Here is a 5,668-nt window from a genome sequence, read left to right as displayed (position 1 = left end):
TTTACCCAATACCCCGCCTTGACGACTTGAAATATAGTCGGCAATGGCAATTTTTGGTAGTCTCAGAGGAGACTAAAATATTGTCAAAGATGAAACCATATGTGTAATAACATCAATTGGAACATATCAGCCAAATTCAAATATTAACGTCTTGAACAAGTTTGAAGAAATTCGACGTTCCAGTCAGTGAGTTGTAAATTACTTTATCTGTATGTGTAGACTGCTACATACAGTGTAATGCTGGATTTGCAAGTGTTTTAATTCGGGTAAATATGGGCTAATTTTGATACGGTATGTTGTTTCTACATGTTTTCACCATTCGTAAAAATGCGACTGAATAGTTTTAAGTAAAAAAACGGCAACACATATTCGTATTTTTAGTCTGCCTAAGTTCCGGGGGCCTTAAACAAAGACGTACCGGAGCCTACGTCATTTCCGTTTATGGCATATTTCAATGTAATGCATTTATTCAACGTTGTGTGCGACTGCTTATGTTGGATCTTTTGTTCCTAACTTTAATGGTATGAATAGTAAGTTACTACAAGATTCAGCCACAAAGTTCATGACCCATCTGATTGGGTTTTCTACTAGGCCTATCTATTTTGTATTTTCCTTACCTAATATTTTTATTTATGGGGATGTATTCGTAAAATATCCATGACTTTTCTCTAGGGATAACGGATTTAAATTTCGACACAACTGGAACGATTCATAATAAAATAGTAGACTATTTTTATAATGAACCGCTGTTGTACCGCAACAGAGAGGTGTGCGGGCCGGAGAGACTCCTCTGTCTCTGCCGGAAGTGGGTTATCTTTGCGCAGCGGCAGTATCGTAGCCTATGAGGTTTATCCGAGGCGCGATTATTGCTAGTTGAAAACTTTACCCAATACCCCGCCTTGACGACTTGCAATATAGTCGGCAATGGCAATTTTTGACAGTCTCTAAGGAGACTGATTCAATGTCTAAAGTAATATGCAGTCACGGGTGTCCCGAGAACGCTGCAATGGAGATGTCATGTCACACAACATACATGTAGCAGGCAGGTTTGTGTATCAGTCTGCTGAGAGTGCAGTGCAGTTTTGATTTGACTTTGACTTCAGTGTAACGACTTCTTGTGCGCGTAAGACGGTCTTGTTTTGGGGAGTTTGATAGTCGTCATTATGTTTAGTGTCGACATTTTCGGTTGTTATCACATGTTGCCCCGCACTTCAGCACGCGACGGAATTGGTTTAAATAAAAAAAAAAAAAGACATATTCTAAAAACATGTGTTCTTTCTAGTCTGGCTGAGTCTGCATCCATGGCTTGTCTCCATAAGTTTGTACACTCGATGTTCATATGTTATTACTGTTTACTTGATTCTCTGTTCACAGCATTTTGACAATAATAATAATAAAATAATAATAATAATAATAATAAATAATAATAAAACATTCCACGGGCTGATCGAGTTCAGGGGGCCTTTACCAAAGACGTACCAGAGAGTACGTCATTTCCGCTTATAACTTACTTCAATTTTTGCGCACGTTTTTAACGTTATGTTATATATGTATGGATATCCAACCTTATGTTGGACTGTTTGTTCTAGACTTTATTCATATGAATAATAACTTAATACACGATTCAAACGCAAAATTCAGAACGCTATTTATCATTTAGTCTTTTCCTCATTTACTGCTCTTATTCATGGAGCTGTATTTGTAAAGTCTCCATGATCTTTCTCTGGCTGATAACATGGTTTATATTTCTACACAATTTATAACGATATATTACAAAAAAGTAAACGTTGAGCCGCACCCATTGTCGAACCGCAACAGAGAGGTGTGCGGGCCGGAGAGACTCCTCTGTCTCTGCCGGAAGTGGGTTATCTTTGCGCAGCGGCAGTATCGTAGCCTATGAGGTTTATCCGAGGCGCGATTATTGCTAGTTGAAAACTTTACCCAATACCCCGCCTTGACGACTTGCAATATAGTCGGCAATGGCAATTTTTGACAGTCTCTAAGGAGACTGATATCATGTTAAAAGTTAAACTAATTCCAGAGTCAAATATGTCAATCATTGCACAATTATTAACAACTCAACCTCAACAGATGCTCGACATGCATTAACTGATGTCACTTAACTACGTAGGTATGTCCCTGTCTTCGTTATTAACTCATATCTACCTGTGAGATGTATTTATTTGAATAATGTACATTATAAAGAAAGCAGATTTCTGTTAATATGTAGTCTATACATTTTTAGCCAATTTTATGTGCACAAAAACCCTACAAAGATGTTTTAGATTAGATTAGCTGATACTTCATTCATCCCACAGCGGGGAAATTCCCTTGTTACAGCAGCATTTTCTGCAATGAAAGCAAAACAAACAAACAAGTAAACACACAAGAAAAACAGGCAAACTATAGAAAATGTGCATATAGACTGAAGTAAAGTAAAGTGGCGTCACATAAAGGTATTGTAAAGTAAAGTAAAGCACAGGGACCTGGTCTTGGTGCAACGTACTTACCAGAACAGCAGAGGGCACTCTTTAACAGGATACGGGCTGGTGAATGTGAGGAGAAAGACTGAAGGAGAAGAACACACATTTACATCTTTAAACCCAAGTGATAAACAATATATAGGCTAGCTATATTTGAAAGATATTATATAATTATATGTTGTGGTTCCTAACGATTGCTGCTTCATGAAAGAATGTGTGCTCAATAGTTGCCTGTACTTGTGATTGTCTTTCCAAAGTGATAGAAACCTTTGTGCAGTCATGTTTGAGGACCCTGCAGAGAACTGTAATTTCAGTGATTTGTGATTAGAAGAAGGGTTGGCATTAGGCAGTCACAGGGGTGGGGGTTTCATCAAGTCAGTCTTTTATTAGGCAGATGAGCTCAAAGCCTTTTTACCCTGTGAACGCTCTCTTACAGTCATGCAAGCACACTTAATATTGTCTTTTTCTCACACCATCCATACATGTGACTGTGACGTGGTTGACATTTTTACCTTCAAAATTGTAGCTGTGTTTGACAAAATAGTACAACTGTAGAATACTGTGCAAAGGTCAGGAGTACTCACCAGGGTTGAGGAAAAAAAATGTTATCAAGTGTAGTGAAAGTACCGGTTTAATTATGCAAGCTCAATAATGCATTTTGGTCACGTTCGGTTGTATCGGGGTTACTGCTGTTCCTTTTAAATCATTAAAATCTGAGACATACTACCATAACCAAGGTTATCATGTTGTCAGACTATTGGTGCATTTGGTTGTCTTTATCAAAGGTGAAACTAAGGCTTTACAAGTGATTCATATTTACATAAATGACTTGCTGCTTTTGCATTTATTCTTCCTTCAGTAAGCCCCAGGATGTACTTGCTTTTACACATCCACTGAGCATTGATCAGTCCGCAACAAAATGAGATTCAGACGTCAATGTTGCCTGCGTGTGCTCCTTTTGACCTGCATATGACCCAGTGTTTTATATGTTAAAATGTACCTATAGTACTCAGACAAATTGTGTGATATACTGTGAGCAGAAGTTTATCGTCCTTCCTTGACATCTCTCAAACTCTGACCTTTCAGATTTTGAAAACAGCTTGTTATCTGTCAGAAATGAAATTGGCTTTGTTCTGTGTAAGCGACAGCTGGAGACTTCCCAACATAAACAAATAGATTGCACAGCATCATAGGACTAGTTCCTAGGTAACCATGTGACAGTGCCGACAATTGCTATGGAAACCAGTCTCAGTCTCTCTCTCCCTCCCCATCTCCATCTCCATAGAAAGTCATTCGTCATTTCCCCTCATATTCTGTACAAGATGTAGAAACCTGAGAGAGAAGGGTAACTCCAGCCCGATTCAGAAAGAGAGGTAACTTTACCTCAGAGTCAGTTACTATGGTAACAGAGCCTGTGAACCTAACCTGGTCGGGAGCAGGTTTTCCTCACATTTTAGCGGTTTGTTATTTAGATGACTAAAAAAACAAACAGTGTTGGTTTATTAACCATCTTAAGCAGACTACACGTTTTTTCCCCTCAAACATGGCTTTTCCTTTTGTCGAACGATACCGTTGATGAAGAAGATGTATTACTATCTTCATATCACTAACGTCACCCATCGTGGACATGGTCTACATCCCACTAGATTATTTGTGTTGCAATACTTTTTTTTTTTGTCATGCCAGTTTTACTTGACAGCATCGATGATGCAGAGCATTTTAGTAACACTGTAACAAAGCGCCCAGAGAAGAGTTCTGAAATGTGTTTTAAACACGTTTGTAGTGTTCCCTGGACACAAACCAGAAAGAGCCATTAAAAAGGAGTTCCACAGTATTGCAAGTGAATGATGTTAACTCTTCGAAATAAAAGATTATTATTATTATGAATTGTTATTCTGTTAATGATGGTGCTGCAGCCTTAGAATCTGAAATTAAATAGATTATAGGTTCAATACCATTTCACCAGTAATATTATACTTACAATTAAATAGGATATGAATACTATATTGGTACTTACGCAGTTTCTCCCACGCAAATTCTCTCTCTTTTGCAGCAGCCGCTGTATTGCTTTTTTAACGAAATGTTCCGAATGTTCAATCTCGCTGTATGTGCCAATGAGTATTTCCAGTTTGACCAGTTTGTTTGCGGTTGTTCTTCTGGAAACAAAAACTCAGTTTCCCCTCTCAGGTTAAATCATCTCAGGGATCAGGGTTAGACTCAGTTTGTTAAACCTCCTTCTTCAAACGGGCCCCAGGGGGAAAACCAGGTTTGATAATAAAATGCCACTGGTACAGCTGACAAAGCATTCTGAAATGTGAGCACTACTTTTATACACTACCATGCAATGAAATGCCCTGCTTCCATGCTCTTTATCCAGTATATATGAAAACTGTAATTTGCATGAACAGCATTACAAATTAAAACATTTTCAAGATCACAGTAAACAAAAAACGCCAGTTTTATTCTTTTTTTTAATCTTTTATTCAGCAAGCTAATTTGCAGTCTGCTTTGCAGCAGGTCTTTTGTTTTGATCTTGTTTGTCACAAATCCTGTGAAAACTCGGCTTCTCTTCAAAGAGTGAGACATCACAGCCTGTTACATTCAATCCGTAAAAACAGGTGCAAATCTAAAAGCGATGCTTTGATTTGCGGCCATTTATGGACATCCTTGTTGCATCACCTTTATGTGAGTACCCTCCCCAGGGCTGATCTGAAGAATTAGCCCATCATTCTTGGTAGATAACCAGAAATGTAGAGATCAGATTAAATGAACAGAAACCCTTAAAAGTTATCTGGTTATTCAACACACCCAATTAAACTTGTTCCAGTCCTCTAATGTCATCTCCCTCTAAATCACTTGCATGGTGTACGAGGGGTTGCCCCCAATTAGCCGTCTCCTGTGACATCCTGACACCGTGCCGCATCCTTATTGTATTTCAGCTTCAATTACTTTCAAAACCCTTCAGGCAGAGGTGATTGCTCTCCTCCACTCTTTATTCCATCGTTCTCTGCTCTGTTTTCCCTTCTTTTGATTGGAAGGGGATGTCAAAGGATAGTCCATCACGGTCAGGAATCAAAGAGCCATAATCTGGAAGGTTCATTGTTATGTTTTGCCCATTGCTCGACAGTTCTGTGCAGATGAAACAGCTGAACGCTTCCACATTATTATTATTATTATTATTATTA

At 38.5% G+C, this 5,668-nt stretch overlaps 1 long non-coding RNA gene and 3 other non-coding genes across 4 annotated transcripts in view; all 4 read left to right on the top strand.

Annotated features, from left to right (window-relative positions):
- LOC116694849 (U4 spliceosomal RNA) overlaps window positions 1-72 on the top strand; it is a 143-nt gene extending 71 nt beyond the window's left edge. Inside the window, exon 1 of the small nuclear RNA XR_004333295.1 lies at window positions 1-72. This exon is cut by the window's left edge and continues 71 nt beyond it. This is a non-coding gene — a small nuclear RNA (U4 spliceosomal RNA).
- The window catches only part of LOC116694640 (uncharacterized), a 15,211-nt gene extending 11,291 nt beyond the window's left edge, over window positions 1-3,920 (top strand). Inside the window, exon 4 of the long non-coding RNA XR_004333236.1 lies at window positions 3,812-3,920. This is a non-coding gene — a long non-coding RNA (uncharacterized LOC116694640). The remainder of the gene's footprint in view (window positions 1-3,811) is intronic.
- Window positions 813-953, top strand: LOC116694847 (U4 spliceosomal RNA). Its single transcript, XR_004333293.1, has one exon. It is a non-coding gene; the product is annotated as a U4 spliceosomal RNA (small nuclear RNA).
- LOC116694846 (U4 spliceosomal RNA) lies at window positions 1,868-2,008 on the top strand. Its single transcript, XR_004333292.1, has one exon. It is a non-coding gene; the product is annotated as a U4 spliceosomal RNA (small nuclear RNA).
- Window positions 3,921-5,668: the final 1,748 nt, after the last annotated feature.

Source organism: Etheostoma spectabile, chromosome 8, assembly GCF_008692095.1.
Source record: "Etheostoma spectabile isolate EspeVRDwgs_2016 chromosome 8, UIUC_Espe_1.0, whole genome shotgun sequence".
NCBI lineage: Eukaryota > Metazoa > Chordata > Actinopteri > Perciformes > Percidae > Etheostoma > Etheostoma spectabile.
The sequence above is the reverse complement of the archived record's forward strand: the minus strand, read 5'-3'. Positions and strand labels throughout refer to the sequence as shown.